The sequence below is a fragment of the Oxyura jamaicensis genome, chromosome 3 (genome assembly GCF_011077185.1).
Source record: "Oxyura jamaicensis isolate SHBP4307 breed ruddy duck chromosome 3, BPBGC_Ojam_1.0, whole genome shotgun sequence".
Taxonomy (NCBI): domain Eukaryota; kingdom Metazoa; phylum Chordata; class Aves; order Anseriformes; family Anatidae; genus Oxyura; species Oxyura jamaicensis.
In genome coordinates this window covers 113,085,165-113,099,267 of record NC_048895.1, presented here as the reverse complement: position 1 = coordinate 113,099,267, position 14,103 = coordinate 113,085,165, and the positions used below count along the sequence as shown (strand labels likewise).

The 14,103-nt window shown below is 36.0% G+C and overlaps 1 protein-coding gene across 2 annotated transcripts in view; it reads right to left on the bottom strand.

Annotated features, from left to right (window-relative positions):
- SUPT3H (SPT3 homolog, SAGA and STAGA complex component) overlaps positions 1-14,103 on the bottom strand; it is a 280,831-nt gene that overhangs the window by 182,426 nt on the left and 84,302 nt on the right. The window lies entirely within an intron of this gene.

Genomic DNA, 14,103 nt, shown 5'->3' with positions numbered 1-14,103 from the left:
GGTATAACAGTCCTAATTAAAAATAATAATAACAACAACAAAAGGAAGCCAAAATCCATGAGTTCACACCCCCAAAAAAATATATTTTAAAGTGCATATATTTTAGAAAAGATGGAGAGAATCATGTTGAATATTTTACTTTTTTCTTGACCACTTGAAGCTAAAAAGACAGTGAAAAATAAATTCAAGTCCTTAAAGATTTGGGATGACTTTCTTCTGCTAGAGGTTACTTATTACTACCGGCTTTCCTAACCACACCATTTAGAGGGGGCACAGGCATATATTTATGTTCTTTAAAACAATTCCATACACTTCTGAATTTTGCCTGAGTAGGTATCTTGTAGAGAAATCTACTTCCTAGTAACCTCAAGTGAATTGCAGACACGTATCCATGATTTTGCCATGTACGTTATACAAAAAACTGATTGTGCATAAGACAATCACATTCGGCCTCTGTAAGAAATATTTGCCTAACGGGCCATAACACACTGGATAAAAGCCACATATATTAAATCACGTTAGATACGTTTTTGCTGTTGACTTATTTTTTTCTGTCCAATTTGCCAAGTCTGAAACACTATGTTTCTGACCGTAAGTAGGACAATTTGATTAAAACATTGCTAACTTTTTTTTTTTTTTTTTTTTTTGCCAAAATACGGGAAGCACATAAAGTGCTTCTGCACTGTATTTCCTACTGGTACTTGGCCCAAATAAAAAAATCCGAAACTCAGAGTTGAAACCCCGAGAGGAGAGAGAAGTCTCAAAATAAAAGTGAAATGAGTACCAAAAGCCTGCAAACGATCCCGGTTATAGGAATGGGAACAGGGTCAGGACCTGAGATTGGCAGTCGCTGCAGAGGTGGAGGCATGAGCCGAGCATGACTGAATTTCCTCAATATTTTTATATCCGTATTAAGACTTAAGAATGCATCATAGCAATTTCATGCACTCAGATTAGTTTGTAATGTGTTGTGGAAAAAAGGTCAATTTATAAATGAAATCACAAGTTGGCACTTATCTATGTTCTTTGGCCTTCCTTCCTTTCTATAGAGAGGTTCTGACATCTTTCATTTTTAAAGCTAACATTAATATTTTAGGATAAAATTATACCCTGCAGAAATAAAGATTAAGACAGAACGCAAGCCCTTTTCTTAATTAATTAAGAATAAACTGGTGTGTACTTTAATGACGTTGCAGTGCATTACTGCAGAATTACAGAATTCCCAATCTCACAGACTGTAGGATTTGAGGTTTTTTTGGTTGGGGGGGGATAGAGGGGACCCTCGGTAACTTCTCTGCTTCTGAAACTTTTTGTTACACAGTTATTTTTCACTGGATATTAAGCTTTGTGATGGAAAATCTTTCCCAACTACTCATTAGAAGAAAAATATTAGTTTAAAATTTAAACTGTTTGTGAAGTATAATTTTAACTAGGAAAATTCCTGTTGTAAATATAGAACTGAAATACTGTGATGTGGTTAACTGCACCTGCCACCCAAAAGGGTTTTGCAATATTACGCATAGACCTTAAAAGGAAAAATGATCTGAGAGAAGCAAATAACGGCAACAGCACTAATAAATGTTTGATTAAGTTTATTTAAATGAATCATTTAATTCCATTTAAAAATATATACTCCATCCAGTTTACTAATATCTACACATTCAGAATTTAAGTACCTACTTTTGCACTTACGTTAAGAATAATATTTAAATACATGATTTTCTTGAAGGTCATCTTCAGTGCTAAGGCAAACACACACAAAAAAAGAATTTAACATGTTTGCCCATGTATGAGTAAGGACTTAAAGGATAAACTACATTTGTAAACCACAATCTAATAATGTTACGGAAAAAAAAATCTTAAAGGCACTAAAAGGTACAACCTGAGCCCAAAGAAAAATGTGATGCTTCTAACCATAATGTACTGCATCTGTATACATGAGAACATTTTATTCTAGAAGCTGTAGCTAAATAAACTACCCAATGGATACGCATGATGCATAAATTCATACACCTTACGCAAAGCAATATTGGGGGATGGAAAGCAGAGCAAGCATCACATATCTTAATTACAAAAAAATTCTTTGGAAGAAATACCATAGCAGAACAGTTAAGAAGTAGAATGTCACTGGGAATATCACCCAGAGGGAGGAAACAAAATATATTTTTATCCTTATTTCTTAGTGGAAAGCAGGGGAGAAGTTATGGTATGGAACCAGTATGGTAGGCAAATAGGTGCTGATGCCAGTACAAGGGGATGGAAGACTACAAACAGATGGGGGACAGAACAGGCGGGCAAGGCGTTGGCCTTTGCGGTCCACTTTCCAGTCGGCTTTCTCAACTGAAGATGTAAATTTGTTGAACTTACTAAGTTGTGTTTTTCCTTCTTTAAAGGAGAAAATTATTGAATCCAATCACTCCCTTCAAATCACCCTAAACAAATTAAAAAATATATATATATATATCTTTATTCTTGTAGAAATGGTCAAGTGCTTGGTTTCTAGAAATATGCCTCCTTAAACTAAGCAGGCAGTAAGTGAAACTAGTCCTTTCTCTGGATACACCAAGTATCTGTAAGCAATATGTACAATTAAAGAAAATAAGGTATATAGTTTTCCTTGAATACTTTTCAAACTTTCCTGAGCAGATTCTTGAGATGCAATAGGACAGTACTGAAGCTAAATCTGAAAAAGCTGAATAAATGAAAAATATACGTTACATTGAAGAGTTTTTTGGTGCTGAGCATCGGCATAGTTTCTGCATAATAAATTGTTTCCTTAATTTGATGCACTTGAATGTGCAGGACAAGTATTAGAAATGTTATAACCCCTGAAATGAAACAGCATTGCCATTCTAATACCAGGCAGCACGCACGTACTTCCTGATTTTAACAAGACCCTATCCTAAAAACGAAAAATCATCTTCTTCACTGGAAAACTCGAAGGCAGCTGTGGGCTCCCGTCCTTCAAAGACTCGCAGAGGGCTGCACGGCACGCAGCGAGGAGCCCGTCAGAACTTGGCATGCCTCCAGGCGTTTCAGTTCAGCTCGCTCTTAAGGATGAAACCCTGCTAACATATACAAGTTTGCTTAACTCGAGCTATGCAAGCACACCCACTGTCTTAAAAAGGAACTACTTTTGCGCGTAATGCTTGGCATACGCCTGGCTTTATGGTACAAACCCTTTGGAGCAGTCTGTCTTCCTATCTGCATAAAGAAGCCATAATCATGACTGGCTTCTTTGAGCGCTACCACAACACAAACAAATAAAATTACACACAAAAACTGCATTAAACAGCATTTACAGTTGCAAAAGCCTGCATTCATAAATTGGGAAATGGCAGTCTGAAGATTGACTGCTGATCTTACGACCTGTTTTTTCCCTTGCCACTTGGAGGCCGCCTGCCCCTACCCCATCCCACTAAGGGGGCCTCGGGTCAATATATATATATATATATAAAATACCATCTGCCCCATCCCTGCCCCTCAGCTGGGTTTTATCCCCCTTCTCCAGCCAGCTGGGGGCTCCTGGCCCCTCCGATCCACAGCTCACCCCCCAGGCTCTCTCTGTCTTTCCCAGCTATTTGCTTACAGCAGAGATGATGAGAATCCCGACTTAAGCCAAAACCCCAGGTTCTGCCCCGCGTTATGGGGGAAGTATGTACTGCCTCTAACAAAGTATTTTGCTCCAGCAATTTTAATATATGCTGTCTGCTCAGTTGTGGTCCCTTTCCCCATAGAGCAGCCTGCCTTGCCTGCTTTTAATACCCCTCCATTTTAAGCAACATGATCATGTCGATCTCTCTCCCTGGTCCTGGCACCAGCAGAAGCCATCGCCTATAGCAGTATCGAGATAATTTTGCTGCCCAGCTGAAAGCCTTCAAGGGAGCAGGCACAGCCAGCCTTTTTTCTGAACATCTGTCTGTACTGGACATTTCAGTTCTCATAGCAGGAGTGAGATGAAGCCACTGACATAGAGGAATCCTAGCAGGAAACATTAGGGAACCTTACTACAGCTTAACACAGTGCTGATCCCAGCCATAATTGCACCACGGCTCTGCTAGTTGGACGAATGCATGCATGTGTTCCTGTCCTCAGAATTATTGTTCTTTTACATAATTGAACAGTAAACACTTTTGCAAAGTAAGGTTAAATTACTTATCTCATAGTTTGGCAAAAACATCGTGGACTCCTTGAAAAAAACTATTTCACAGGATGATGAAAACTAATGTTTGGGTAATTTTATTATGTTTTAATCATATGTACTCTTCCTACCATGCAGAGAATGCTCCTGAAAGCAGTGCCACACAGAGACAAAAATGCAATAAGAGAAATATTCCCAAATAAACATATTGTTAAAAGGCTGAGAAGGTCAGCAAATTATAACTTTTTAGCTTCCTTGAGAATGGCAGAAATTACAGAGCACATTAAATGCTTAATACACTGTGAAAGTATGGATCGGTTCTAATAAAGTAAAAGTCAGCATACAGAAAAAAAGAAAAAAGTTGTAACTATATAATCATTTAAATTTGTTCTATTTCTGACTATTCTAAAGAAGCATCATAAAGAGAAATGCAGAGGTAAGGTATGAACAATGCTTTATATTTTTAATAAATTATAAATTGAATGTGTCATACATCAAGTAAAATCTACTTTGGCTAAATATTAGGACCAATGTCTTCTATTCTTGAACTAATTCTACCATACATTTATTCATTCCTTATTTATTCTGTTATGCTACAGCTGCCTGTTTAATAATGAAATATGTAACATCTTCCACTTCACTCTGCCAATTTATATTTTTTTATTCCATAAATAAAACACTTTTATCTGTTAGGCACATAAAACATATATAAATCAGAAATTCTGCAGAGCAGAGCTTTTGAATTCATATTTTCAAAGATCAGTTAAGAAATATGTTGCTCTAAGACCAAAGTCTTATTTATATGAGTTTGTGGCTTAACTGACAAGTATTTTTCTGTGACAAGTAAGGGCAGACAGTTTGTATCTTAAATACCATAATCCAGTTTTCAACCCATGTAGACGTCTGGAAGAGAACCAGTCAGTAAAGTAAATTATATTATATCCCACTGACAGTCCAAACACAATCCAGGAGATTCATTACTTCTACCAAAGACAAAAGAAAAATATGGGAAAGGTGTGGGAGGGTCAGAAATATCTGCAACTTGCAAGATTGCTTAATCAAAGTGAACAGACATCTACTTTTAAAAAACACAAATAGCAGTTATTTCTTGGTTTAAATGCAAAGGTGGAATATAAGCAACAGCTTGCTGCATTTTTATGTGAGGCCATGGGCTAACTGTTTCTGTTTTACAAGCTGCCAGGAGTTTGACCTCTTTAATTTGCTGGGAGACATGGAAACAGCACCTCAAAAATGATATTTCTTAGCTAATGTGAATATTTTCTCTCTGCATGTTTTATATTAGTTTATGCAGTTATTTATTCACAAGAGATTTTCCAGTTCTTAGATAGTGGCCTCTCACACAAGACAGACCTCGTTGATCTAGAAGCCAAGATGTGCAGATAATTGCAGGCAAAGCTGCAATTTAGCCTTTTTAATTCCAAAGTAACATCTGAGAAGGAACATTTCTGCATGAATTAGAATCTGAACTTAAATAGTATGTTCTTTTCTTGCAGTAACTTCTCCAGCTAACAACCCAAACAGGGCATTTACAAACTGAATTTCATCCTTACCTGAAGTGGCTCCGTATGAATGAAGACAAATACAAATTCAGATATTTTTTTTTTTTTTTGTAACAGGAATTATGAATAATTACAACTCAAACATTGCTTTATTTGTAATATATATTCCAAAATCAAACTCATCCAGACTTGATGTATACAGAATATTACTTATGCTATATGAGATGCAAACAGTCCCTTCTCTCATTTCCAAATGAACAAATATGGTTTTTAATTACAACACTAGTTTGAATTTCCACACAAAGGCCAGATGATATTACAGAACAAGAAATTTGAAAAGAGGCACTAAGATGCAGCATACATTTTTCTATGTCTTAACAGTATTGTATTCAAAATTATTCCTGCTGCATTTGAGAAAAAATACTCACTGCCAGATCCAAAATTTTAGAAACAGATTTTTTCATTGAGATCTTCCTGCTCCCCTGAAAATGTCCCTGCAGCCATCACTTCACCTTGGCAGTATTCATATATCTGCATGAGTGGGAGAAAATTCGTCTGATTTGACAGAAGCCGGAAAGTGAGGAACTGGGTATAACTCCAGAGTTAGTGACTCCTATAAAAATTCTGTATGCATCTTCAGCAGCTGAAGTGGAATTTATTTCCATAACAACAAAAAGTTAAGTTTTTGTGAAAACAGGAGAAACCTCTTTATAAACTCAATAGCTACAACTGTAGAAAATATTTTAAGTTGATGCATAAGAGAACATGTTTTTATTCCGTAGGCTTGTATTATGGGAAGCTTAAATACAGATTATCTCATACAGTAACTCCCACTTTACAGTAGTAGCAATTCATTCTAATTGCTTGGGTAGCACACTCAGGAAAAAGAGTATTTTTCCTTTTCACTGAATAATGTTTCATGTTCGGTTAAATGCAGGAAGTTACACCACCATCGGAATGTGATTGTCTGCAACTGCAGGCACTTCTTATGCATAGGTTTGTATTTTGCTAAATATTAAAATGTTAGCCCTTCAGCATCGCTTTGCAAAATATTTTTAGCTTATAGCTAGCTAAACTAAAAAGGAATCTATCCACTGCAATCAAAATAATTTCAAACCATGCATAATCATTTTTCACAGATTTTTTTCTCCTGTATGGAGTGGATTATAGTAAATGTAATTCACACATGCTGTTTCTTATTCAGAGGAAAACACAGAATAAGGATGTGGAGAATTTCTAGCCAAATCTTCATTCAGATCCAAGATCCACGGACGCCACTGTAATTGAGAGACATTCACAACCAGATAGCTGTAGACTTCATTTTCGTTTAAAATAATACCTCTTCTACATCAGTTCCAACTAAAACATTAATGTTATTTAACTTCTAGCAAACTGCCTTGAGCTGAACGTACAACAGATTACAGTTTCTTGTTTTAATTTCATTCAGCAAAGGACATTGCTCAGAACCATATACTTATACTCACAGATCGATTATGTAAACGTGCAGCTTCTTTTCAGACTACTATAAAATTACGTGTAACTAATAACACTCTTCTTTTAGAGAGCTTGATTCCTCTGGCATGTGACAGTGGAAAATGAGCTATTCCTCCCATACATCAACATATACACTATGTCAGTTACTTGAGCTCATCGCGCGCAGCCTAAAAATGCCTACTCATAACGCCTCGTCACTCAGCAATCTGAAATGCTTAATTAACTGTCAAAGAAACACTTTTATTGCTTTCAGGTTTCAAATAAGCTGTGATTTAGTTCCACTGTTCTGCCATTCTGCTTCGTATAAAGAAGAATGATTTCGAAATGCCACACTTGAAATGTTACAATATGAGAAGATATAGAATTGTATCATACGAAAACATATCAAGGAGAAAGGACCCCAAGAAATATTAAAGCTACACTGTGTTTTTTCTTAGGGCTCCCCACCTCTATAACAGATGCTTATTTCAATTTTAAAAGCATTATCAATTCCATATTGTTCACTGCCAGTCTACAAAGGAGAAAAAATGATTAAGTCTTCAAAAAAAGTTTATTTCAAAGGTGACCTTATTTGAAAATTAACTTAAAATTAACAGAGATCTGCTCCCTCAGGTATTCCATAAATACTCTCAGCTTCATCAGAGGACACTCCCCCAAGCGTCTGTAGCTTGGTTGTCAGTCTTTTCATTTCCAATTTGAAAAAAAAATATACGGATTTTTAGCCAGTTCAGTAACCCAGGCTTTCATTACTAAGGTGTGATTGGAAAATGCTCATAAAACAATCACATTCCAAAATCATTTCATCAGTTTATCTTGTTTCTCATTTTCCATGCACAGAACCTTTCACTTATAAATTAAGCTAACCACGTCACCATTTCTATAAATTTTAAGCAACATAGCTCATTTGAAACTGACGTCCAAATGCCAAAACAAAGGGGCATCCTTTACTACAGTTGTTTCTATACTACAACGTTGGCAAACGTTCCAGCCCACGCTTGGATTTGATTTATTACAAAATTATTGTGTGGGTACTTGCAGAGATATGTGAAGTCAAATTACCACTGCAAACAGAATATTTTGCAAAAAACTGTAAAGACAGAAAATGTTACAGCCATGTTAAAAAAAATAGGTAGTTATTGACTAGAGGAAACACATTGAGGTATCCTTTCTCTAAAATGAAATTATTTCACTTTTTCTGTATCACAAGAAGCAGTACCTGGAAATTCTGCTTTGCTGAAACACTGAAATTCCAAGAAGTTATTCCAAAGGATAAGCATATTTTTTCTGTAAGTTTAAGCTTCAACCACTTCCCCAAATTTTTCCAAATTACATTTAAAAAATATTTAAATTCACAGTTAAATGACATCTTCGAAAGCCAAGGCAAATCTTATTATTGCTTTTCTACCTTGTAATAGTCATTAGATAAGTTTTCTCCTTAGTGGACCACAAAGAAAAAAATGCAACCAAGATATTTTTGCATATTGATTAATATAGACTCTAATCATAATCTATCTCTGAAGCATATTTCTATCATACAACAAATAAAAAACTTTCTATTATGAAGTCTAATTTAAAATAAAAACACATGAAACTCACAGTTTCATTTCTAAGAAAACCACATTACTATTTAAATGAATAAAAGAATAAAATAGTACTTGAAAAAATAAGTTTCTTCTTTTGCACCTCTTAAGAGACTTAAGCTGTAAAAATACCTATAGATATAATAAAATAGCTAAAAATGTATTTAAAGCTATTTTCCACTGTGATCAGCAATTTTAAGAGTGAAAATAGATGACATTATCACATGACAGGCCAGCATGAGACATGTAGCTTTAATATTGATTTGAAGAAGCCATTTTCAGGGAACAGTTGAAATAACAGGGGCTACATGTTCAGTGTTTGAAGTACTGCTAGAAATGGCAAAAAGAAGTGTCAATGGAAATTCAGTCACCACACAGACTCTTCATTTTCCAACATCAATATACTGAAGAGAATGTCTCCCCTTCAATACTCACATTCAAAATTCTGTTAGCAGCAAAGAACCTATGCATTTTGAATTTCTCTATTTGTTAAATTTGTTTTACTTTCTCTGCAGTATGTTTCCCAGGCAGGAAAATAAAATTGTTAACCTCTCAGGACTTTAATTTACGGTGCCACAATTCAAATCATAGTGAGATTTCACATAGTCAGCACTGAAGTAAGATCTGTAGACACTGAATGAAACATGTATTTAAAGAGAAAAGGAAAAAGAGATGCCATGCACTAGGTAAGCTTTAAAATCAAATTATAAATAAATACCATTATAAATCAGACTGCAGCATTAATTACGGTGTATTTGACTATGAAACATGCAGCCCCATGATTTTTAAATTGCCCCATCTCAGAAGAAATCAGGATTTACAATAAGACTTTTACAAAGAGCCATTACCCAATAGAAAATTAAACTACAAAAAAAAAAAAAAAAAAAAAAAAAAGCTTTATTCTTCACAGCAGCCTCTTATATTCCTGTGCCACATCTGCTCATTATATTCATTATATTTACTTTTTTTCCTCTAATAATTTTCTGCCCTCTTATAATTCCACACCAGCAAGGTAATTCAGCTTTCCAGCCATACCACCACAGATGGATAGGAAGTTTAGTTGGGAAATGGTGGAAGCCACTTCCAAAGCAGCTCGCTAGAAAATACATTCAAGAAATATATTTTTAAAAAAATCACTGTAAAACCATAGTTGGATAAAACCAGCACTGTAAATAGGCAGAACAACTCCAGATTTTCACAGTTTCTGCTTAACTATGCCAACCAGGGAAGGTCAGTTTCTATATTTGCTTCCTACAACTTCTGCTCCTGGCTATACCTTGGTGCGGCTCAGCAGGATCAGGACACAGAAAGACCATTAAGACCCTCAAGGGTCTGATGCCCATTCTGGGATACTGCCCTGGGGCACGAGACTCTGAAAAAAAAATGGGCAATAATTGCAATGCAGCCCATACTACACTGAACTTTTTCACAGTCTCACAGGAAGGTTTAGCTTGGAAGGGACCTCTGGAAGCCATCTGGTCAAACCCCTCTGCTAAAGCAGGGCTAGCAAATCCAGAATATGGAGGATCTGGAATAAGAAGGCAGAATGCAAGTGTCTGCCTTCCTAAACCTGTCTGTGGGTGGGAGACAGATGCCCACTTCCCCAGAACAGGCATTTTTGATCAGATGTTGAGGATGTAAAGCTAAGTGCACTGTAAAGTATCATAGTAAATACAATTATAATCATACAATTTATAACTTAGGAGAGAAGGGACCTCTGATCATCATCTGGTCTAAATTTCTGCTGAAAATATGGGTGGTGGTAAAATACATGAGTTATATAAAAGACTACCTAGTCTCCAAAGGACTTTACCACTGTCTGAGCCTTAGATGGATTTCAGTGTTCAAGTCTCAGCTCAAGCAGATTAAGTTTTTCATAATACTGAGAGTTAATTTTTCATTAATGAAATCCATAAATTCACATATATTTTAAATCCCATTTTTCTGCCTTAAGCATTCTTTATGAATGCCATTAAAAAAAAACCTACTTACTTGTACAGTCCAGTGTCTTGCCACTGCAAATAAACATCATCTATAAACGCAGCCACAATTTTATGTTCTACCTTCACTTCCAATAGAGCATAGTAACAATTTGCATATTCCAGAAATCTGTCTATATCCCTACTAGCAAACCTAACACAATGGATTTTCCAGCTAAACTCCTTGAACTTCTCTTCTGCCTGTCCTCTTACTGAAATTCTCCCAAGTGCAAGTAAAACCACTGTATGTTGCTATCAGTTCAGGACATCCTCGATATTCCAAGCTTTCAGCATAAGATTTACCAATGGTTTACCCTCACCTTCAAATTCAAATTTTCTTTATTTAACTCTCACGCTGTAACTATGCTCCTACTAAAACTTGCAACTCATTTCCTCCTGCTCAACACCTTTCTGTCCTATTCTTTCCCCAGTATTAAACTTTTTATCACTTCCTTCCCCCCAGCCAGCCTGAACTCACCATTTCCATGAAGCCTCCTACATAGGCATAAACAATACCCTTGCCTCCAACAAACTACTTTTTTCCATCAAACAACACTACATGTATTTTTCTTTTGGAAGGTCACGTACAGATGAACCAGTAAGACTACGAAACTGCAATCTCCTACCACAGAGTGTTACATTTTCCACACGTTGCAGACTTAACCAGCCACACTCCCTTGATAGGTGCTGACCATGTCTAGTAGGTCAGCTTGTACAGTAAGTTCTTCCAGAACAAGGTATGTCCTTTTTATTTTTCCTCCCCGTTCCCGCCCCCCCCCCCCCCAAGAAGGTCATATAATGGTAATTTAAACTAACTTTTGATTGTATTAGCTCTTTGCAGATAGTCCCAATGTAAGTGTGTAAGGGAAGGTAGGTGAGAAGAGTCCAACTCCAATTGCCATCATGATGGTTGACCGAGCACAGGAAGAGAACTAAAAATCCCCTAACATGTCTGAAAGATACTGTTGCTTACAGAGGACAACAGAGATAAAGCCCACTATCCTTTGGAATGCACATTTTTATCATGCTGAAAAACCCAAACACCAGGTTTACCACTGGTTAACTACTTAAAATAGTCCTAAGACAATAAGGATAATAACTAATACAAGAGCTATAAGAGAGTTTTTCACCCAAGTGGTGGTGGGATACAGAGATTTTAAACTTACAGTTTCCTTTTCATACCTTTTCTGTGGCTTGCTCAAAACTAGTAGGCTGGGATGATGCTCAGCCTACCAAAGTGATGCATATATAAAAACATCTCAACAAATGTTAAACCAGCTGCCCTACATTATATTGCATAAAGAACATTCTAGCACGAATCTGAAAGTGCTTGTAAAAGAGAATATACCTGTCCTCCTTTGAAAAGTGGATAAATAAGTCAGACACCAAACAAACAAGGTTCCAAGATCATCCACATGCATCCCTGTACAGCACAGTGTGCCCATTAATTTTGGCTGGTTTTCAGACTACAGAAACTGGCAGGGGGAGGAAAAAATAACTAACTCCAAAATACCAACCTGATCTACTGCTGTACAATGGGCAAGCTTTTATGAATCCTCCTAATCAGTTGAAAAGCATGGCTGGTGAAAAGATACTGCCAAAAGATGTATGAAAAACATTCTGCCATACATCCTACTTAACATGATTTGTTAAATTAAATTTTGTTGTAACACAGTAAATTTAAGTAAGCCAACAGCACACTGTCAAAAACTTTATAAACCTGAAAATTAAACCTTTATAACCCAGAAAAATGTCAATATAATGAGAGCAATTAACTGCAGGAAGAGATTTTAAACAATAAAGCTATGTATAAATGAGCAGCATGGCTCATAGCGACAGTATCTAGCCATTCAATGACCACCCAAGTACACACAAGCTTAGAAACAAGTAATGTACTTCCTACAGCAAATCTCAAAACTTTCTGACCACACACAGGCTACGTGGCAAAAGAAAAAAAAAAAAACAGTCTAACGATTTAAACAAACAGAAGTTTATAAATATGTTTTATTAAAAAAATCCTAATTGATAACATCCAAAAGCCAGAAACAGGTCCAGAAAAAGCCAGCCATGACAAAAGTGACAGTTACACGAGGACAAATGAACTGTTTCTCACTTTTTAAAGAAATCTTCACTGAAAGTACTGTAATGTTATTATAAAATTTCATTAGAAGTGAAATTTAAAAAATCTATTGTTATTATATGCATACTAGCAGTGTATCACGCAGACCAGCCTCAAAATACATTGAAGAAACTGTAACTCTACCTAGATAAAAGTATTGTATATACAAATTTGCAAACATATTAATGAAAATGCCAAAAACAGGACAAATTTGATATTTGTTGTTATGACAGCAACAACCTGTGGACTTAAATGGATGAGTGGTTACCACTGTGAGCACGAGCAAGCAGGAAGATAGCCCAGGCACGGAGAGCTCCAACAGCCCACAATACACATTTAAGATAAACCATAATAGGAAACAGCCATAAAAGAGAAGACAGATGGGTAGATGGAAATAGTTGTAAAACAAGCAGATTTGTTAATGAAGGAGTAATCACATCTCGTTACCCGTGTAATTACTATCAGCAGTGGCCCATAGGCATTACAGCCAAAGGAATGAAAGAAATTTAAATTCTCTAAGAACTACGCTTATGAATATCCACGCTCCCCACCACTTGCAACTTTATGCCACTTTCTTCCACTTCAAATGCCATCCTTTCATTTACACTACAAATCTTGGATCGTTTTCCTATTTCACAAAACACTTCTTCCACTTAAGTCTCCTTCATTATGTAGAAATATGGTTCTTGGAGAACTACAATTTCACTGACTGTTGTAATTACGGTTTATCTTCCCTCATCTGAGTGGGATGCCAAGCTCTTAACGGCCAAGATTATATATTAATCTTTATTTCTCCAACATTGTTAAAATGGACTTATCACTTCAAATCTAAACAGCAACAAGTAAGTCAAGTGTAGCGTGAAGATAGCATAGGTAGTTTTTATTTTACAGATATTGTGAATAAACAAGAGCTCTTTTGGAAGGTATAGATTTGTTCATATCTCACACATGCCTATGAGAATATAAAAATCACACTCTTAGCTTTTTTTTTTTATTCAAAAATGAAATATTTAAGATCTACATGGTGCTACAGAATAAAATACTTCAGTAGTATACATGGCATACCATTTGTTTCCAAAGTACGGTACTATACCTGTGCAAAAAAATACACCAATACTGAATTTTACTGAGATGTTAATTCTACATATACACACAACATTTTTGTGTGGAGGGACACTTCTCATTTGAAAGTCAGGACTGCATTGAAAGAATGAAAGAAACTGCAATGAAATATCCCTTTACCTTCCTTAACAGAAGAAGGCTTTCAACA